We start from the raw sequence: 23,994 nt of genomic DNA, 5'->3' as shown, positions 1-23,994 counted from the left end.
CCTGGATCGTATAGATGCGGCGGCCCTAAAAATGCTCCCATCCCGCTGCACACAAATGCTGGCCAGCATTTACAACAGCTGCTTCCGGCTAGGGTACTTCCCGGAAGAGTGGAAAAGAGCAGAGGTTATTGTCCTCCTCAAGCCTGGTAAGCCTGAAGCCAATCTCGCCTCCTATCGTCCGATTAGTTTGCTGGCAATCCTCTCCAAAATACTCGAAAGAGTATTTTTGCGCAGAGTATTGCCAGTACTGGATGAGGCTGGTTTGATCCCCGATCACCAGTTTGGCTTCAGGCGCTCCCACGGAACACCAGAGCAATGCCACCGGCTAGTCGAACGGATCCTCGAGGCATTCGAGCAAAAGAAATACTGCTGCGCTGTAATGCTCGACGTGAAGCAGGCATTCGACAGAGTTTGGCATCCTGGACTCCTCCATAAACTCAAATCCTACCTCCCAAGCCCCCATTTTACCCTCCTCAAATCCTACACTGAGGGAAGAGCATTCCAAGTCAGATGCGGAAGTGCAATAAGCCTACCCAGACTGATCAGAGCTGGAGTTCCGCAAGGCAGTGTGCTCGGACCAATACTGTACACCCTTTACACCGCAGACCTTCCCATAATCCCCTCCAGGAACCTAACTATAGCGACTTATGCAGATGACACGGCTTTCCTCGCCTCCTCATCCGACCCACGAGAAGCCTCCGAAACAATCCAAAGGCAAATGGACGCGCTACATCCCTGGCTCAGCAGGTGGAACATCGTAGTGAACGCGGAAAAATCTACCCAAACAACATTTGCACTAAGGAGAGGAGACTGCCCACCGGTCACGCTAAACGGAGTCATCATTCCCAACGCACCCGCACCCAAGTACCTAGGACTTACCCTGGACCGCAGGCTCACTTGGCGTCCCCACATCGTCAGCAAACGCATACAGGCCGATGCGCGTCTGAGGCAGATGCATTGGCTTATTGGGAGAGGGTCCAAGCTAAGGCAGAACCACAAAATCCTGGTGTACAAGGCAATTCTCAAGCCCATCTGGACCTACGGGATACAGCTATGGGGCACGGCAAGCCACACGAATCGCCTGCGTATACAGCGGTTCCAGAATAGGTGCTTGAGAATTGCCTGTAATGCGCATCCCTACCACGAGAATGTCGCCATACATAGGGAACTTGGAATCCCACAAGTCGCTGATGAAATCTCCAGGCTCAGCGAGAGATACCTGAAAAGGCTCGAAAACCACCCTAACCACCTCGCCACCAACCTGTTAGACAATAGCCAAACAAGCAGACGTCTCATGAGGAGACACCCTCTCGATCTTCCACAACAATAGACAACACATATAAAACCCGCCACAAATACATGTACAATAGTATCCCTTAAGCTAATGTTCCCCCGCAAAACCATTTAATTATTGTCCACTAGGACAGATTTTAAATAAATAAACGCACGCTAAAGAAAAAAAAAAACTAAATTGATGACGAGGTGTTTGGCAACTTGATACAATTCTTTAAAGTCTTTATATCAAAAATTATATGATAAGGACAATATCATATGCGTCACTAAATTGATGACGAGGTGTTTGGCAACTTGACACAATTCATTAAAGTCTTTATATTAATTATATGATAGGGACAATATCATATGCGTCACTAAATTGATGACGAGGTGTTTGGCAACTTGACACAATCATTAAAGTCTTTATATTAATTATATGATAGGACAATATCATATGCGTCACTAAATTGATGACGAGGTGTTTGGCAACTTGATTCAATTCTTTAAAGTCTTTATATCAAAAATTATATGATAAGGACAATATCATATGCGTCACTAAATTGATGACGAGGTGTTTGGCAACTTGACACAATTCATTAAAGTCTGTATATTAATTATATGATAGGGACAATATCATATGCGTCACTAAATTGATGACGAGGTGTTTGGCAACTTGATACAATTCTTTAAAGTCTTTATATCAAAAATTATATGATAGGGACAATATCATATGCGTCACTAAATTGATGACGAGGTGTTTGGCAACTTGACACAATTCATTAAAGTCTTTATATTAATTATATGATAGGGACAATATCATATGCGTCACTAAATTGATGACGAGGTGTTTGGCAACTTGACACAATCCATTAAAGTCTTTATATTAATTATATGATAGGGACAATATCATATGCGTCACTAAATTGATGACGAGGTGTTTGGCAACTTGATACAATTCTTTAAAGTCTATATATCAAAAATTATATGATAGGGACAATATCATATGCGTCACTAAATTGATGACGAGGTGTTTGGCAACTTGACACAATTCATTAAAGTCTGTATATTAATTATATGATAGGGACAATATCATATGCGTCACTAAATTGATGACGAGGTGTTTGGCAACTTGATACAATTCTTTAAAGTCTTTATATCAAAAATTATATGATAAGGACAATATCATATGCGTCACTAAATTGATGACGAGGTGTTTGGCAACTTGACACAATCCATTAAAGTCTTTATATTAATTATATGATAGGGACAATATCATATGCGTCACTAAATTGATGACGAGGTGTTTGGCAACTTGATACAATTCTTTAAAGTCTTTATATCAAAAATTATATGATAAGGACAATATCATATGCGTCACTAAATTGATGACGAGGTGTTTGGCAACTTGACACAATTCATTAAAGTCTTTATATTAATTATATGATAGGGACAATATCATATGCGTCACTAAATTGATGACGAGGTGTTTGGCAACTTGACACAATCCATTAAAGTCTTTATATTAATTATATGATAGGGACAATATCATATGCGTCACTAAATTGATGACGAGGTGTTTGGCAACTTGATTCAATTCTTTAAAGTCTTTATATCAAAAATTATATGATAAGGACAATATCATATGCGTCACTAAATTGATGACGAGGTGTTTGGCAACTTGACACAATTCATTAAAGTCTGTATATTAATTATATGATAGGGACAATATCATATGCGTCACTAAATTGATGACGAGGTGTTTGGCAACTTGATACAATTCTTTAAAGTCTTTATATCAAAAATTATATGATAGGGACAATATCATATGCGTCACTAAATTGATGACGAGGTGTTTGGCAACTTGACACAATTCATTAAAGTCTTTATATTAATTATATGATAGGGACAATATCATATGCGTCACTAAATTGATGACGAGGTGTTTGGCAACTTGACACAATCCATTAAAGTCTTTATATTAATTATATGATAGGGACAATATCATATGCGTCACTAAATTGATGACGAGGTGTTTGGCTACAGGAAAAAATCATTTATTTATCGAATCATCAAGCAAAGGATAAGCTTCAGTGGATCGCAGTATGGCAGCTGCTCAACCACTTACAACACCTTGCCTGTTACAAAAGTCGTTTACAATTGATTCTAGGCTTTGTCATTGTATTAAATAATGCTTTTATATGTAACTAGCGCGGCATCAGGTGATCGAAGATCCTCCTAATTTACTATGTTACAAATTACATTGGCATCACATCCATTGTCGTTTATAAAATAAATTATAAACTTTAAATGGTTTAGAAGCCATACAATGCAAATTGCCCCTTATTTATCATTGCAGTCCAGCACGGATACGACCTTAGAGGCGTTCAGGCATAATCCAACGGACGTAGCGTCATACCACTGTTCGCTCGAACAAGTATTGTGCCATTGGTCCGTACCTGCGGTTCCTCTCGTACTACGCAGGAATGCTGTCGCAACAACGTTTTGTCATTAGTAGGGTAAAACTAACCTGTCTCACGACGGTCTAAACCCAGCTCACGTTCCCTTGCATGGGTGAACAATCCAACGCTTGGTGAATTTTGCTTCACAATGATAGGAAGAGCCGACATCGAAGGATCAAAAAGCGACGTCGCTATGAACGCTTGGCCGCCACAAGCCAGTTATCCCTATGGTAACTTTTCTGACACCTCTTGTTAAAAACTCTTTAAACCAAAAGGATCGATAGGCCGAGCTTTTGCTGTCCCTGTGTGTACTGAACACCGAGATCAAGTCAGCATTTGCCCTTTTGCTCTATGTGTGGTTTCTGTCCGCACTGAGCTGGCCTTGGGACACCTCCGTTATTATTTGAGAGATGTACCGCCCCAGTCAAACTCCCTACCTGGCAATGTCCTTGAATTGGATCATACCTGAGTAATTGGAGTTATACCAAATTTTCAAATCAAAAATACATAAATGCATCGTTTTATTAAAGAATTTGTTTGCGATTATATAACAAACTCGTGATACTTTGATCAAGAAGCTTGCATCAAAACCCAATACCATAAGATATAATAAATATATCCGTATAATGGCTAGGAAATGATACACGTTCCATTTAATCAAGTAAGTAAGGAAACAATAAGAGTAGTGGTATTTCATTGACGATACCAAACCGAGGTCTAATATCTCCCACTTATTCTACACCTCTTATGTCTCCTTACACTGCCAGATTAGAGTCAAGCTCAAAAGGGTCTTCTTTCCCCGCTAATTATTCCAAGCCCGTTCCCTTGGCTGTGGTTTCGCTAGATAGTAGATAGGGACAGTGACTTTCGGACCTCTCCGAACTTGTTTTACGTGGCGTGTTCCACACTGAAGGGATTACAACCACGACACCCTGAACACCCACAAGTGGTGCATGTATCAACATGGTGCATGAGTCTGGATACGCCAGACAAACGTCCCGGACTGGAAGCTATAGCTATGTACATAGCGACCACCCCGGTAGCAATTCGAGTACTTGCTTGCCGGGCAAGCACTCCCCCTTGCTGAGGAGCGAGATCTACCTAAAATCTCTACTGATCTCTGGGTCACAGCACCCGAGTTTTGCGCAACTAGCACCGTAACTCAAACGTCGAACACGAAGGCTCTACCCGCGATATGGGTATCAACCACAGCCACCACGATACTCCCACCAGGGGGCCTACCTCAATGTGCTGTCTTGGAGCAGCACAACCCGTGGTACCGAAAGAGAGGCTCGGTGGGCCTCCTCCTTTTGCTCCGACAAGCATGGTTAGAGGAACCAGTCGCTATATTAGTCGCCTCTTACGACAAGCAATAGCGGGCTGTGGAAGTATTCTCGCCCGCTAACCACACGGCGAAGTTTTGGGCTAAATACCCCTCCTCCTACGGAACACCTCGTCCGCAAACGCTGCCAGCCGTTGAATCCTCTGCTGATCTTCCAGGATTCTATTGAAGGTCCAGTTTTCGCCAAGGCGCTGCACTCCAAGTCCATCGAGGTTTCGCAAATCTGCATATAGAGGACAAGCGCACAATATGTGCATCCAGTCCTCATATGGATCACCACAAGCGCAAGCAGTGGTATCGCTGAGGGCTCTCCCTTGCAAAAATGCGTTAAACGACCCGTGACCTGTCAGCAGGAAAGACGTCCTCATCGAGAATCCAAAGCTTGGATCTCGATAGGCGAGAGTGACGTATGGGATGAACTTGTGCGTCACCCGTCCTGGTTCGCTGTCGTCATCCCATCTGTTTTGCCAATTCTGCAGCAAGCACTCCTCTAGGCGAGTCTTCCTCTGCTTCCAGCTTAGACACGTAGTGTCCTCGCCGTATAGCCAGTCGTTCTCCTCCAGCGGGTATCCACGCTTCAGCTTGTACTTGACCGCTAAAAACTTAGCAGCCAAGTCAAGCGGGGGAGCTCCGCCAAGTACCTGCAGTGCCACTGTGGACACTGTTCGGCATACCGAAAGGCATCCAAGCAGGATTAGCCTCTGGCAGGAGGCTAGTCGTCTCCGGGCGGCTACCTGTTCGGCGGTGTCATACCATACCGGGGCACCAAACAGCACACAAGGTGCCATGAGTCCGTCATATATGGTCCGCCTGGCTCGAGGACTGAAGCCCCAGTCGGCTCGAAGCACACGCGCCAATGCTCCAACGACTCCGGTCATCCGCTGGCGAAGCGAAGCTATGTGCGTGAGGAATTTCATTCCTTCACTGACCGTGATGCCAAGGTACCGACAGCTACGCACATACGGAAGGTTCGCTCCAGCAAACCTCACCGTAGGCGCACGTCTCAAGGCACCTTTCAGCAGCATTATTACCGTCTTGCTGGTCGAGACGGTAACGCCAACTTCCGCTCCCCACGCTTCTACGATGGACATCAGCTCTGCACCTTTTTCCTCTAGCTCAGCTCGGGAATTTCCCTCGACGAGAAGCAGCAAGTCATCCGCGTATGCACTCAGCTGGCAATACGGCTGGAGACGCTGAAGCAGTACATCCATCAGTATGTCCCAGATAAATGGGCCACTGATTGACCCCTGCGGGCAGCCTCTAGTTACCGGTACATCCACAGTACCGGAACTGCTTCGGATCACTGCTCTTCGGCCGGAGAAAAAGCTCTGCCACAAGCCCATCTCCCGGCATCCCAAGTCGGCTAGTCGGCGGAGTGCAGCACTCCATTCGACGTTGTCGAATGCTCCTTTGAAGTCCACGAATGTGCCGAGCACGTATTGCGCCGGGCTGGCACAAACACTGCTCTTCACGTGCCTCCAAGCATCCTCCACACATCGTCCTTGGCGAAATCCAAATTGCCATCTGCAGCCTTCCGGAAGAACTTCTCTCACACGATTCACCATGATGGCCTCGAGCACCTTACCAAAGACTGGTAGCAAGCATATTCCTCTATATGAGGAGGGCTCACATTTGTCCTTATCTGGCCCTTTGAGCAGCGAGACAACTCGTGGGCACTTCCACTCAGCGGGAAAGTATCCTAATCGGATGCATCGGGAAAACAACGATGCAAGGTGCTCGGGTATGGCGCGCCAGACTGCCTTGCAGATAGTGCCATTAATGCCGTCCAAGCCGGGAGAGCGCCTGCTCTTCAACCGGGCAACACATGCATCAACCTCGAATACTTCGAGGGCCGGTGGGACTTCCTCCGCGATGGCAGTCGGTGCTTCGGACTCCGCAACTGGGAAGAAATTGCGGAGGAGCACTCGTGCACAGTCACCCCAATCGGTGATCATCTCGCCATTCACGCGGAGGCACCCAATCTCCGTGCACTTCCTGCGGCCTCGGCAAATCTTATAGACGCGCCCCCATGGGTCGTCGGCATGATCTCCCACGAAGCGTTTCCACTCATCCATTTTCGCCCTCCAAATGAGCTTCTTGTAGTTGGCTGAGGCCCGCCTCAGGTCGACCAATACACGCTCTATTGCGGCATCATCATCATGACGCCTTCCATTTTGAAGTAGGCGACGAAGTCTCCGGACTTCGCGCCTTGCATCACAGAGGTCGGCAGTCCACCAACGTGCTCTCCTGCTGGGCAATCGGATGGACTTTCTTCCCAGCGCAATATCACATACATTATGTACTATACTGCGCAGGGTCGAAACTTGCTGGTCCAACGGCGACTCTGAGAAGTTTTCCGGAAGTTCGGCTGCTCTACTCACCATTTCCTCCTTGAACAATCGCCAACGTGCATTGGAGAAGTTCCAGGACGGCACAGGAGCTATGCTCTCAACTGCGCGCGCGGTAGTTGGTTCGGCCACAACAGTAATGATGTTGTGGTCACTCAATTCCCACTCGTCCACTCTCCACTCATATGTGGCCCACATAGATGCTGCCTCATTGACGATTGTCACGTCGATATCGCTTGTAGCTCTGTAATTATCGAACGTGTACACCTCTGTTGACTGGTTTAGGGCGGCGACTCTTGCCTCCAGCATCCACTCTGACAGCAGCTCACCCCGTCTGTAGTTAGCTTGCCCCTCGGCATGACGAGAGAGTTTGCTAAGCCACATGGGGGACACTGCATTCGCGTCGAGGCCCAGGATTGCGGGGGTTCTGCTGGCCTGCAGCAGGACCGCATCCATGTACCGGATGTACGGTTCCAGAGGTGCATCATACTGGCAGTATGCGGCGCAAAGGAAGATTGAGCCAAAACTCCCTTTCACGACCAGACATACGCCATAATCTGTGGTGAGGGTCTCCACTGGCATACAGATGGCTTCCTGGTGATCCACTAGGATGGCTGCCTTCCCTCGCCGATCGATGAAAATTCTCATTCCTTCAGGCAGCACATCCATTCCGTCCCCGTCGAGATACGGCTCCTGCACCAGCGCGAACATAGACTCCGATCTCCTGAGTCGGACTCCGAGCTCGATGGTCGCAGCTCGGCCTCGGCCACAGTTCGCTTGGATGAAGCTAAACATTAGTGTCTAGCTTGCACCCTCGCCAGCAACGCCCCGTATATCGGGCAAACGCTCGAGAGCATGTAATGCCCCGAGGGTTGCCCTCTGTGGCGGCAGTTCCGGCAGTCCACCGGGTTTTGGCACTTTGCCGCAGTGTGGCCTTGTTGCCCGCACTGGCGACAGACACTATCCTTCTGCCGGCATTCGCTGACCTTGTGGTCGAAACCCACACATCTGTGGCAGGCGTATGTGCGGACCTGTGACCGGCATCGGAATGAGAACCACTTGATGTAGACACGACCTACATCAAGCTTCGCCATCGCCCGGTCGTCAACCTCCAGCGTCACATTTACTGTGGCGCCGTCAGCTACCGACCACGCCTTGGTCACCAGGTGCACTGACTTCTTAAACTGGGCCAGATTCATTTCGCTGTCGAAGTTGTTTTCGTGGAGCTCCTTCATAAACTCCTCAGGGCCGATAGCTGTGTCGACGTCATATACGACGACCTTCGGCTTCTCGGCCGCATTCCGTGCCACATTTAGGCCAACCTCGGCGAATCTTTTTGAAGCGACCACCTTCTGCAGCTCTCCCACCGAAGGAGTGCGAATGATCGCACCACCACCTCGACGGAGCTCACGGACCTCGTGTACTCTGACTCCGAGAGAGGGTGCAACCATCGTTCGCACCTTTTCCGCTATGTCTTTCCCCGATAGCGCAGGGTCGTCGCACTTCACCACCGCTGACCACGTCTCGCGGACCTTGGTAGTCCGCGGGGCAGCGATGGGTGCAACCTGCTGCATCTGGGGAGCATTGGCGGCCGTATTTTTCAACAGATTCAACGACGGCGGCGGCGGTGGCGGCATAGCAAGCCGCGTCTCCAGCTCTCCGCACCGGAGCATTAGCGCCAACACCAGCTCATCGTAGCGGCTGATAGCATATGAGAGCTCTTCCGTGTCCACTTCTCCTAGTCTGCGGAAGCTGCTTCTCACCATGCGCTGTGTGGCCGACAGCTCTGCCATCATGGCTGCTTGCCCAGCACGGGCGGCAGCGGTGGCGGCAGTGGCAGTGGTGGCAACAATTTTAGCAGCAGTGAAAACGGCGGAGGCAGCAGTGTGGTCGGCAGCAGGGGCAGCAGTAGGATCAGCAGCGGTGGCAGCAGCGTGGGGGGGGGCAGCATCAATGGCAGCGTTCTCCGTAGCCGCCCGGGCGTCCTCCAGCGACGAAAACGGCTCCTCCAGTACCCCAACGGGTTCTGGCACTCCATTCGATGCCAGGGCAACCAATTTCGCCTGCGTTGGCGCCGAGCTCTTAGATGCCAGATGGCTTCTGCGCCTGCCTCGTCTGGACTTCATCGAGGCACTACTTCCGCTCAAGGCACTCGCGCTGCTGTCGCTCTCCATCGGCATAAATACGATGGTGGCTCCACCTACCGTCGACGCCAGCAACCGTATGCTCGTTTACTCGCTGACAAAAGGTAGTTGCTCTGGAACTCGAGCTCCACCTATCGGTAGAGTCTGGTAGCACTAAAACTCTCCCTAGACACAAACCTTAGCAGTGACTCCCACCAATAAGCTTTGTGACAGCTGATCAAAAAGCTTACTCGAAAAACTTACTCGTAAGTTCGCCTTCAGCACGTGCTAAGTGGAAAATTCCCAACAATTAATTGTTAATTACTTCCAAACCGCTTGTTTATAACACACGAAAATTAGCACACGACTTTCGCGGAGCACTAATTCACCGATTTTATTACTTTCCAAACACGGAAAACCAAGTTCTTCGCAATCTGTACACGAGCGCAACGAAAACACGTCCGTCGTTAATCCATTCATGCGCGTCACTAATTAGATGACGAGGCATTTGGCTACCTTAAGAGAGTCATAGTTACTCCCGCCGTTGACCCGCGCTTACTTGAATTTCTTCACTTTGACATTCAGAGCACTGGGCAGAAATCACATTGTGTCAACACCCGCTAGGGCCATCACAATGCTTTGTTTTAATTAGACAGTCGGATTCCCCAAGTCCGTGCCAGTTCTGAATTGATTGTTAATTGATAATCGTTATAATTGATAAGAACTAATTGGTTTAACCCAAATAGTATTCTTAAAAATTTTAGCAAGAAAGTTCCACAATTGGCTACGTAACTAAACTATCCGGGGAACAAGTAACTAACATAAATGCTAGAAACTCTATTTACCCAGAACGAGCACATAAACCATGTTATTGTTTCCCAATCAAGCCCGACTATCTCAATCTTCAGAGCCAATCCTTATCCCGAAGTTACGGATCTAATTTGCCGACTTCCCTTACCTACATTATTCTATCGACTAGAGACTCTTCACCTTGGAGACCAGCTGCGGATATTGGTACGGCCTGTTGAGAAGTTTGCGTGTCCCCACCATAAATTTTCAAGGTCCGAGGAGAAAATATCGACACAACAGTATATGTCATGCTCTTCTAGCCCATCTACCATATCTCTCTGCGAAAGACTTCCATGGTAGTACGGCTATAAAACAGAAAAGAAAACTCTTCCGATATCTCTCGACGGCTTCTTTATGGTCGTTCCTGTTGCCAGGATGAGCACGAGGCCCATATTTAATAACAAACGGATACTCAACAGGTTACGGAATTGGAACCGTATTCCCTTTCGTTCAAAATTATTCAAGTGTATTATATTCGCTTTGTTTATATAGTTAGGCATTTTTGTTTTACTTGAAAATTTTCGGCTTTCGCCTTGAACTTAGGACCGACTAACTCGTGATCAACCACTGTTCACACGAAACCCTTCTCCACTTCAGTCCTCCAAGGTCTCATTCGATTATTTGCTACTACCACCAAGATCTGTACCAATGGCAGCTCCATGCAGGCTTACGCCAAACACTTCTACGCATACCATTGTACCTTCCTACTCACTAAAGTTTCAAAATTTATATCACAAGTAATATAAATCATCTACTTTAGCGGTAATGTATAGGTATACAACTTAAGCGCCATCCATTTTAAGGGCTAGTTGCTTCGGCAGGTGAGTTGTTACACACTCCTTAGCGGATTTCGACTTCCATGATCACCGTCCTGCTGTTTTAAGCAACCAACGCCTTTCATGGTATCTGCATGAGTTGTTAATTTGGGCACCGTAACATTACGTTTGGTTCATCCCACAGCGCCAGTTCTGCTTACCAAAAGTGGCCCACTGGGCACATTATATCATAACCTTGAACTTCATATCAAGAAAGTTAAGGTTCTTACCCATTTAAAGTTTGAGAATAGGTTAAGATCGTTTCGACCCTAAGGCCTCTAATCATTCGCTTTACCAGATAAGATTATTTTATATAATATTAAAATGCACCAGCTATCCTGAGGGAAACTTCGGAAGGAACCAGCTACTAGATGGTTCGATTGGTCTTTCGCCCCTATACTCAATTCTGACAATCGATTTGCACGTCAGAACTGTTTCGGTCTTCCATCAGGGTTTCCCCTGACTTCAACCTGATCAAGTATAGTTCACCATCTTTCGGGTCACAGCATATATGCTCAAGGTACGTTCCAGTTAGAGGCATAAATAATATAAATATACATTATACATAACTATATAGAACGCCCCGGGATTGTGTTAATTAGCTATAAATAGCTAAAAAACTAATCCCATTATTAGTCAAGTTAATTACGCTATTAGGTTTACATCCCAATAACTTGCACATATGTTAGACTCCTTGGTCCGTGTTTCAAGACGGGTCCCGAAGGTATCCTGAATCTTTCGCATTGTTAATCATACAAGAGCATATAATAAACACAAAAATCAATGATAATTATGCCATTATATAATTCCGAAAAATTAACGCTCTGTAATAATATAAATCTATCAGCACTTTATCAAATTAATAACATTTATTCTGTGTTAAAATGCAAGCAATTTAATTGGAATAAACTATAAGTTATATTTTATGATAAATTTGGGATATGCTAATAGATTACAATGTCCTTATATGGAAAAAATGCACATTATTCTTAATAATATTATTTAAATATTACAATTTTAATGATGAATTTTCCATAACGGATATTCAGGTTCATCGGGCTTAACCTCTAAGCAGTTTCACGTACTGTTTAACTCTCTATTCAGAGTTCTTTTCAACTTTCCCTCACGGTACTTGTTTACTATCGGTCTCATGGTTATATTTAGTTTTAGATGGAGTTTACCACCCACTTAGTGCTGCACTATCAAGCAACACGACTCTTTGGAAACATCATCTAGCAATCATTAACGTTATACGGGCCTGGCACCCTCTATGGGTAAATGGCCTCATTTAAGAAGGACTTAAATCATTAATTTCTCATACTAGAATATTGACGCTCCATACACTGCATCTCACATTTGCCATATAGACAAAGTGACTTAGTGCTGAACTGTTTTCTTTTCGCTCGCCGCTACTAAGAAAATCCTTGTTAGTTTCTTTTCCTCCCCTAATTAATATGCTTAAATTCAGGGGGTAGTCCCATATGAGTTGAGGTTGTATATATAACTATATTTTGCCATAAATTCTTTATATATAAATGATAAAACAATCAATTAAATTCGTTATAAATAGTTCCAATAGTTCTTGTAAGCAAAGTCATTTTTATCCATTTAACGAACCAACGAAGAATAATAACAAAACCAAGATTTTTCTTTTTCCGAATCATTAATAAGAGACAATTCTAGATGAAAAATATTTCAATTTTTTATGCTAGACATTTCTCAGTATTATTTGATTGAAAAAGAAAATATTTCTCTTCGTTTTTCACATTCAAATGTGAGATAATGTTTTTCATTTCTTTTTTAATATTATGAATAAAATCATTATTTAATCCAATAATATACCATATGCTTATAAAAAATTTATAAACAACTTAATTAGCATAGTCTTACAACCCTCAACCATATGTAGTCCAAGCAGCACTATAAAATTAATTAAAGTACATAACAGCATGGACTGCGATATGCGTTCAAAATGTCGATGTTCATGTGTCCTGCAGTTCACACGATGACGCACAGTTTGCTGCGTTCTTCATCGACCCATGAGCCGAGTGATCCACCGCTTAGAGTTTTATAATTCAATTTTATATAATGTCAATATTGTTTTTATTGAAAGAAATTAAAAATACACCATTTTACTGGCATATATCAATTCCTTCAATAAATTTATTTTTATACCTAAAATAAATGTTGCGAAATGTCTTAGTTTCATATAAGCATTATGTATCATAATAATCTGGTTATGGTTTGCTATTTTGGGTGACACATACTGCAAAATTTATATAAAACATTAACCTGATGGATGACAGGTACAAACATTGTATATTTTAGGTTGTTGCATTAGCCAACGTATGCTCATAACATAGATGAACAATACATATTCGCAACGCGTGTATATTATGGTCCATATACACACACACTTATTTTGATTACCACACATTCAAAATTATTTTTATTTTAATTCGACTTCTACTTTCGAATTTAGTTTAGTTTCTTCGATTTCCATTTTCGAGAATTTGTTTTTATAGGAAACGCCGTTGTTGTAGTAAGTACTGCCACAAATACGCACAGCAACATTAATAATGTTAAAGTCTTTTTATGAGGTTGCCAAGCCCCACATATAAAATAAAAGCCATCTTCATTTTATTTTGACTTTAACTTTTGATTCCGTGGAATCATTTTGTAATATTTTTATTTTGGTAAATTGTATTTATTTGTATTATAACAAATATTTATTAACGATAAGGATATTATACAATAATGATCCTTCCGCAGGTTCACCTACGGAAACCTTGTTACGACTTTTACTTCCTCTAAATAATCAAGTTCGGTCAACTTTTGCGAAACAACCGTAACACGCAAGGCGTCACAGTGATCACGTCCGGAGACCTCACTAAATAATTCAATCGGTAGTAGCGACGGGCGGTGTGTACAAAGGGCAGGGACGTAATCAATGCGAGTTAATGACTCACACTTACTGGGAATTCCAAGTTCATGTGAACAGTTTCAGTTCACAATCCCAAGCATGAAAGTGGTTCAGCGGTTTACCCGGACCTCTCGGTCTAGGAAATACACGTTGATACTTTCATTGTAGCGCGCGTGCAGCCCAGGACATCTAAGGGCATCACAGACCTGTTATTGCTCAATCTCATTATTGCTAGACGCAATTTGTCCATTTAAGAAGCTAGTGTCCTTATAATGGGACAAACCAACAGGTACGGCTCCACTTACATAAACACATTCAAACACAATAAACATTTTACTGCCACCATGAATGAAGGCTACATAAGCTTCAGCACCATAATCCTGAAGATATCTATTTAATATATTTGAGTCTCGTTCGTTATCGGAATTAACCAGACAAATCACTCCACGAACTAAGAACGGCCATGCACCACCACCCATAGATTCGAGAAAGAGCTATCAATCTGTCTTACACACTTATGTTCGGACCTGGTAAGTTTTCCCGTGTTGAGTCAAATTAAGCCGCAGGCTCCACTCCTGGTGGTGCCCTTCCGTCAATTCCTTTAAGTTTCAGCTTTGCAACCATACTTCCCCCGGAGCCCAAAAGCTTTGGTTTCCCGGGAAGCGACTGAGAGAGCCATAAAAGTAGCTACACCCAATTGCTAGCTGGCATCGTTTATGGTTAGAACTAGGGCGGTATCTGATCGCCTTCGAACCTCTAACTTTCGTTCTTGATTAATGAAAACATCTTTGGCAAATGCTTTCGCTTAAGTTAGTCTTACGACGGTCCAAGAATTTCACCTCTCGCGTCGTAATACTAATGCCCCCAAACTGCTTCTATTAATCATTACCTCTTGATCTGAAAACCAATGAAAGCAGAACAGAGGTCTTATTTCATTATCCCATGCACAGAATATTCAGGCATTTGAAGCCTGCTTTAAGCACTCTAATTTGTTCAAAGTAATAGTACCGGCCCACAATAACACTCGTTTAAGAGCACTAGTGCAGGTTTTTAAATAGGAGGAACATATGAAAAAATACAAGTATTTAATCACATATAAGAACTCCACCGGTAATACGCTTACATACATAAAGGTATAGTACTAACCACAATTGTAAGTTGTACTACCCGTATGAAGCACAAGTTCAACTACGAACGTTTTAACCGCAACAACTTTAATATACGCTATTGGAGCTGGAATTACCGCGGCTGCTGGCACCAGACTTGCCCTCCAATTGGTCCTTGTTAAAGGATTTAAAGTGTACTCATTCCAATTACAGGGCCTCGGATATGAGTCCTGTATTGTTATTTTTCGTCACTACCTCCCCGAGCTGGGAGTGGGTAATTTACGCGCCTGCTGCCTTCCTTAGATGTGGTAGCCGTTTCTCAGGCTCCCTCTCCGGAATCGAACCCTGATTCCCCGTTACCCGTTGCAACCATGGTAGTCCTAGATACTACCATCAAAAGTTGATAGGGCAGACATTTGAAAGATCTGTCGTCGGTACAAGACCATACGATCTGCATGTTATCTAGAGTTCAACCAATATAACGATCTTGCGATCGCTTGGTTTTAGCCTAATAAAAGCACATGTCCCATAAGGTTCATGTTTTAATTGCATGTATTAGCTCTAGAATTACCACAGTTATCCAAGTAACTGTTAACGATCTAAGGAACCATAACTGATATAATGAGCCTTTTGCGGTTTCACTTTTAATTCGTGTGTACTTAGACATGCATGGCTTAATCTTTGAGACAAGCATATAACTACTGGCAGGATCAACCAGAATAATGTTTTTCCTTCATATTCCATTCATATTTTTTGAATCGAAATAAGCAATATAATAGATATATAGATTTTTCACTTTATATAATTCCATGATTTTTATTATATTGAATAAAATTCAATATTTCGCCTTTGGGTAAAATTTTAAATATATAAATATAAGTAAAAAATCTATTCGATTACGGCCATTTTTATATAGCATTCGTAATCCATATTTTCATTTTTAATTTATACTTGTTTTACCAATATAACAAGAATTTCATATAATTATTGTAATATATATGTTTCTATAATTTTATCTTTTTATATATACATATTTCATTATAAAATATCATTTTATTTCCAACATACATAATTATTGTATCCACACATGTACAATTTTTGTTTAACCAATATAAATATTAAGTTAAATCATTTGCATTTTGAAGATAAATTTAAAATTTATCTCTTTTCATATATCTCTCTGGTAATATATAACATAAAACCAAGCGCATATGATAATATTTCCACATTTAATATATAATTTTATATTTCTTTCATAAGAATCCATATTTGTATTATACCGTAACGATATAATAATCCAACTATACGGCAGGTAATAAATTAATATTTGCCTGCCTCCAAAAATTAACGATAATATATGGAAACGATTTGTTATTCTATATATAATAGAAACTTGACTTTTGTTTCAACGATATTATCTAAAAAGCGTATATTCCTATTATCCGCGGAGCCAAGTCCCGTGTTCTATAGAACTGAGAAACAAATTTGTACGGATAATAATATACTTTATTTTATGTAACCAATATAAACATAATCCGAAATAAATATTTCGAATAATGCGGGAGGTCGGCAACCACTGCCTACCTATAGTAGTTTTTGAACCCGCTGTCCTCAAAGCGGGTATTTTCAATTCCGTTTGCCACCCAACATACGGTCTATTCTCTTATATATTAAGAGATTATAGGAACATTTCATTTTTTTTCCATTATTCATATATAATATGATTATTTTTTTTTTTATACATATAATAAATATTAATTTTTATATGTTTATTATTTAATTTACTCATATAATTGCCAAATTCATATGAATACATAAGTTTTGAACAATATGAGAGGTCGGCAACCACTGCCTACCTATAGTAGTTTTTGAACCCTCTGTCGTAATTCCGGTCGTTTACACTACTATACCCTCTCACTATAATGGCTTTTCTCTATAATACTAAGAGAATATGGGAATATCTCAGCATTTTTTCCCATATACATATAATAATTAACCATTTTCATATGTATATTATTTAATTTAATCATATAATTGCCAAAATCATATGAATACATAAGTTTTGAACAATATGAGAGGTCGGCAACCACTGCCTACCTATAGTAGTTTTTGAACCCTCTGTCGTAATTCCGGTCGTTTACACTACTATACCCTCTCACTATAATGGATTTTCTCTATAATACTAAGAGAATGTGGGAATATTTCAGCATTTTTTCCCTTATACATATAATAATTAATCATTTTCATATGTATATTATTTAATTTACTCATACAATTGCCAAAATCATATGAATACATAAGTTTTGAACAATATGAGAGGTCGGCAACCACTGCCTACCTATAGTAGTTTTTGAACCCTCTGTCGTAATTCCGGTCGTTTACACTACTATACCCTCTCACTTAAATGGCTTTTCTCTATAATACTAAGAGAATATGGGAATATCTCAGCATTTTTTCCCATATACATATAATAATTAACCATTTTCATATGTATATTATTTAATTTAATCATATAATTGCCAAAATCATATGAATACATAAGTTTTGAACAATATGAGAGGTCGGCAACCACTGCCTACCTATAGTAGTTTTTGAACCCTCTGTCGTAATTCCGGTCGTTTACACTACTATACCCTCTCACTATAATGGATTTTCTCTATAATACTAAGAGAATGTGGGAATATTTCAGCATTTTTTCCCTTATACATATAATAATTAATCATTTTCATATGTATATTATTTAATTTACTCATACAATTGCCAAAATCATATGAATACATAAGTTTTGAACAATATGAGAGGTCGGCAACCACTGCCTACCTATAGTAGTTTTTGAACCCTCTGTCGTAATTCCGGTGGTTTACACTACTATACCCTCTCACTTAAATGGCTTTTCTCTATAATACTAAGAGAATATGGGAATATCTCTGCATTTTTTCCCATATACATATAATAATTAATCATTTTCGTATGTATATTATTTAATTTACTCATACAATTGCCAAAATCATATGAATACATAAGTTTTGAACAATATGAGAGGTCGGCAACCACTGCCTACCTATAGTAGTTTTTGAACCCTCTGTCGTAATTCCGGTCGTTTACACTACTATACCCTCTCACTTAAATGGCTTTTCTCTATAATACTAAGAGAATATGGGAATATCTCTGCATTTTTTCCCATATACATATAATAATTAACCATTTTCATATGTATATTATTTAATTTAATCATATAATTGCCAAAATCATATGAATACATAAGTTTTGAACAATATGAGAGGTCGGCAACCACTGCCTACCTATAGTAGTTTTTGAACCCTCTGTCGTAATTCCGGTCGTTTACACTACTATACCCTCTCACTATAATGGATTTTCTCTATAATACTAAGAGAATGTGGGAATATTTCAGCATTTTTTCCCTTATACATATAATAATTAATCATTTTCATATGTATATTATTTAATTTACTCATATAATTGCCAAATTCATATGAATACATAAGTTTTGAACAATATGAGAGGTCGGCAACCACTGCCTACCTATAGTAGTTTTTGAACCCTCTGTCGTAATTCCGGTCGTTTACACTACTATACCCTCTCACTATAATGGATTTTCTCTATAATACTAAGAGAATGTGGGAATATTTCAGCATTTTTTCCCTTATACATATAATAATTAATCATTTTCATATGTATATTATTTAATTTACTCATACATTGCAAAATCATATGAATAATAAGTTGAACAATATGAGAGTCGGCAACCACTGCCTACCTATAGTAGTTTTTGAACCTCTGTCGTAATTCCGGTCGTTTACACTACTATACCTCTCACTTAAATGGCTTTTCTCTATAATACTAAGAGAATATGGGAATATCTTAGCATTTTTTCCCATATACATATAATAATTAACCATTTTCATATGTATATTTTTTAATTTACTCATATAATTGCCAAAATCATATAAATACATAAGTTTGAACAATATCAGAGGTCGGCAACGGTCTTTCCTCTATAATACTAAGATAATATGGGAATATTTCATCATTTTTTCCCTTATACATATAATAATTAATCATTTTCATATGTATATTATTTAATTTACTCGTATAATTGTCAAAATCCTATGAACACATAAGAGAATACAATATGAGAGGTCGGCGCAACCATAATATAGTAGTTGATGACGAGGTGTTTGGCAACTTGACACAATCCATTAAAGTCTTTATATTAATTATATGAAAGGGACAATATCATATGCGTCACTAAATTGATGACGAGGTGTTTGGCAACTTGATACAATTCTTTAAAGTCTTTATATCAAAAATTATATGATAGGGACAATATCATATGCGTCACTAAATTGATGACGAGGTGTTTGGCAACTTGACACAATTCATTAGAGTCTGTATATTAATTATATGATAGGGACAATATCATATGCGTCACTAAATTGATGACGAGGTGTTTGGCAACTTGATACAATTCTTTAAAGTCTTTATATCAAAAATTATATAATAAGGACAATATCATATGCGTCACTAAATTGATGACGAGGTGTTTGGCAACTTGACACAATCCATTAAAGTCTTTATATTAATTATATGATAGGGACAATATCATATGCGTCACTAAATTGATGACGAGGTGTTTGGCAACTTGATACAATTCTTTAAAGTCTATATATCAAAAATTATATGATAGGGACAATATCATATGCGTCACTAAATTGATGACGAGGTGTTTGGCAACTTGACACAATTCATTAAAGTCTGTATATTAATTATATGATAGGGACAATATCATATGCGTCACTAAATTGATGACGAGGTGTTTGGCAACTTGATACAATTCTTTAAAGTCTTTATATCAAAAATTATATGATAAGGACAATATCATATGCGTCACTAAATTGATGACGAGGTGTTTGGCAACTTGACACAATCCATTAAAGTCTTTATATTAATTATATGATAGGGACAATATCATATGCGTCACTAAATTGATGACGAGGTGTTTGGCAACTTGATACAATTCTTTAAAGTCTTTATATCAAAAATTATATGATAAGGACAATATCATATGCGTCACTAAATTGATGACGAGGTGTTTGGCAACTTGACACAATTCATTAAAGTCTTTATATTAATTATATGATAGGGACAATATCATATGCGTCACTAAATTGATGACGAGGTGTTTGGCAACTTGACACAATCCATTAAAGTCTTTATATTAATTATATGATAGGGACAATATCATATGCGTCACTAAATTGATGACGAGGTGTTTGGCAACTTGATTCAATTCTTTAAAGTCTTTATATCAAAAATTATATGATAAGGACAATATCATATGCGTCACTAAATTGATGACGAGGTGTTTGGCAACTTGACACAATTCATTAAAGTCTGTATATTAATTATATGATAGGGACAATATCATATGCGTCACTAAATTGATGACGAGGTGTTTGGCAACTTGATACAATTCTTTAAAGTCTTTATATCAAAAATTATATGATAGGGACAATATCATATGCGTCACTAAATTGATGACGAGGTGTTTGGCAACTTGACACAATTCATTAAAGTCTTTATATTAATTATATGATAGGGACAATATCATATGCGTCACTAAATTGATGACGAGGTGTTTGGCAACTTGACACAATCCATTAAAGTCTTTATATTAATTATATGATAGGGACAATATCATATGCGTCACTAAATTGATGACGAGGTGTTTGGCTACAGGAAAAAATCATTTATTTATCGAATCATCAAGCAAAGGATAAGCTTCAGTGGATCGCAGTATGGCAGCTGCTCAACCACTTACAACACCTTGCCTGTTACAAAAGTCGTTTACAATTGATTCTAGGCTTTGTCATTGTATTAAATAATGCTTTTATATGTAACTAGCGCGGCATCAGGTGATCGAAGATCCTCCTAATTTACTATGTTACAAATTACATTGGCATCACATCCATTGTCGTTTATAAAATAAATTATAAACTTTAAATGGTTTAGAAGCCATACAATGCAAATTGCCCCTTATTTATCATTGCAGTCCAGCACGGATACGACCTTAGAGGCGTTCAGGCATAATCCAACGGACGTAGCGTCATACCACTGTTCGCTCGAACAAGTATTGTGCCATTGGTCCGTACCTGCGGTTCCTCTCGTACTACGCAGGAATGCTGTCGCAACAACGTTTTGTCATTAGTAGGGTAAAACTAACCTGTCTCACGACGGTCTAAACCCAGCTCACGTTCCCTTGCATGGGTGAACAATCCAACGCTTGGTGAATTTTGCTTCACAATGATAGGAAGAGCCGACATCGAAGGATCAAAAAGCGACGTCGCTATGAACGCTTGGCCGCCACAAGCCAGTTATCCCTATGGTAACTTTTCTGACACCTCTTGTTAAAAACTCTTTAAACCAAAAGGATCGATAGGCCGAGCTTTTGCTGTCCCTGTGTGTACTGAACACCGAGATCAAGTCAGCATTTGCCCTTTTGCTCTATGTGTGGTTTCTGTCCGCACTGAGCTGGCCTTGGGACACCTCCGTTATTATTTGAGAGATGTACCGCCCCAGTCAAACTCCCTACCTGGCAATGTCCTTGAATTGGATCATACCTGAGTAATTGGAGTTATACCAAATTTTCAAATCAAAAATACATAAATGCATCGTTTTATTAAAGAATTTGTTTGCGATTATATAACAAACTCGTGATACTTTGATCAAGAAGCTTGCATCAAAACCCAATACCATAAGATATAATAAATATATCCGTATAATGGCTAGGAAATGATACACGTTCCATTTAATCAAGTAAGTAAGGAAACAATAAGAGTAGTGGTATTTCATTGACGATACCAAACCGAGGTCTAATATCTCCCACTTATTCTACACCTCTTATGTCTCCTTACACTGCCAGATTAGAGTCAAGCTCAAAAGGGTCTTCTTTCCCCGCTAATTATTCCAAGCCCGTTCCCTTGGCTGTGGTTTCGCTAGATAGTAGATAGGGACAGTGACTTTCGGACCTCTCCGAACTTGTTTTACGTGGCGTGTTCCACACTGAAGGGATTACAACCACGACACCCTGAACACCCACAAGTGGTGCATGTATCAACATGGTGCATGAGTCTGGATACGCCAGACAAACGTCCCGGACTGGAAGCTATAGCTATGTACATAGCGACCACCCCGGTAGCAATTCGAGTACTTGCTTGCCGGGCAAGCACTCCCCCTTGCTGAGGAGCGAGATCTACCTAAAATCTCTACTGATCTCTGGGTCACAGCACCCGAGTTTTGCGCAACTAGCACCGTAACTCAAACGTCGAACACGAAGGCTCTACCCGCGATATGGGTATCAACCACAGCCACCACGATACTCCACCAGGGGGCCTACCTCAATGTGCTGTCTTGGAGCAGCACAACCCGTGGTACCGAAAGAGAGGCTCGGTGGGCCTCCTCCTTTTGCTCCGACAAGCATGGTTAGAGGAACCAGTCGCTATATTAGTCGCCTCTTACGACAAGCAATAGCGGGCTGTGGAAGTATTCTCGCCCGCTAACCACACGGCGAAGTTTTGGGCTAAATACCCCTCCTCCTACGGAACACCTCGTCCGCAAACGCTGCCAGCCGTTGAATCCTCTGCTGATCTTCCAGGATTCTATTGAAGGTCCAGTTTTCGCCAAGGCGCTGCACTCCAAGTCCATCGAGGTTTCGCAAATCTGCATATAGAGGACAAGCGCACAATATGTGCATCCAGTCCTCATATGGATCACCACAAGCGCAAGCAGTGGTATCGCTGAGGGCTCTCCCTTGCAAAAATGCGTTAAACGACCCGTGACCTGTCAGCAGGAAAGACGTCCTCATCGAGAATCCAAAGCTTGGATCTCGATAGGCGAGAGTGACGTATGGGATGAACTTGTGCGTCACCCGTCCTGGTTCGCTGTCGTCATCCCATCTGTTTTGCCAATTCTGCAGCAAGCACTCCTCTAGGCGAGTCTTCCTCTGCTTCCAGCTTAGACACGTAGTGTCCTCGCCGTATAGCCAGTCGTTCTCCTCCAGCGGGTATCCACGCTTCAGCTTGTACTTGACCGCTAAAAACTTAGCAGCCAAGTCAAGCGGGGGAGCTCCGCCAAGTACCTGCAGTGCCACTGTGGACACTGTTCGGCATACCGAAAGGCATCCAAGCAGGATTAGCCTCTGGCAGGAGGCTAGTCGTCTCCGGGCGGCTACCTGTTCGGCGGTGTCATACCATACCGGGGCACCAAACAGCACACAAGGTGCCATGAGTCCGTCATATATGGTCCGCCTGGCTCGAGGACTGAAGCCCCAGTCGGCTCGAAGCACACGCGCCAATGCTCCAACGACTCCGGTCATCCGCTGGCGAAGCGAAGCTATGTGCGTGAGGAATTTCATTCCTTCACTGACCGTGATGCCAAGGTACCGACAGCTACGCACATACGGAAGGTTCGCTCCAGCAAACCTCACCGTAGGCGCACGTCTCAAGGCACCTTTCAGCAGCATTATTACCGTCTTGCTGGTCGAGACGGTAACGCCAACTTCCGCTCCCCACGCTTCTACGATGGACATCAGCTCTGCACCTTTTTCCTCTAGCTCAGCTCGGGAATTTCCCTCGACGAGAAGCAGCAAGTCATCCGCGTATGCACTCAGCTGGCAATACGGCTGGAGACGCTGAAGCAGTACATCCATCAGTATGTCCCAGATAAATGGGCCAC

At 41.7% G+C, this 23,994-nt stretch overlaps 2 non-coding genes and 1 pseudogene across 2 annotated transcripts; all 3 read right to left on the bottom strand.

Moving 5' to 3' along the window:
- Window positions 1–3,336: 3,336 nt before the first annotated feature.
- Window positions 3,337–12,706, bottom strand: LOC116803263 (annotated as a pseudogene).
- Window positions 12,707–13,100: 394 nt separating this feature from the next.
- Window positions 13,101–13,279, bottom strand: LOC116803265. Its single transcript, XR_004363507.1, has one exon. It is a non-coding gene; the product is annotated as a 5.8S ribosomal RNA (ribosomal RNA).
- A 687-nt stretch (window positions 13,280–13,966) lies between these two features.
- Window positions 13,967–15,961, bottom strand: LOC116803260. Its single transcript, XR_004363504.1, has one exon. It is a non-coding gene; the product is annotated as a small subunit ribosomal RNA (ribosomal RNA).
- Window positions 15,962–23,994: the final 8,033 nt, after the last annotated feature.

The sequence above is a fragment of the Drosophila sechellia genome, unplaced genomic scaffold (assembly GCF_004382195.2).
Source record: "Drosophila sechellia strain sech25 unplaced genomic scaffold, ASM438219v1 U_38, whole genome shotgun sequence".
Taxonomy (NCBI): Eukaryota; Metazoa; Arthropoda; class Insecta; order Diptera; family Drosophilidae; genus Drosophila; species Drosophila sechellia.
This window is presented reverse-complemented; position numbering and strand designations above follow the sequence as displayed.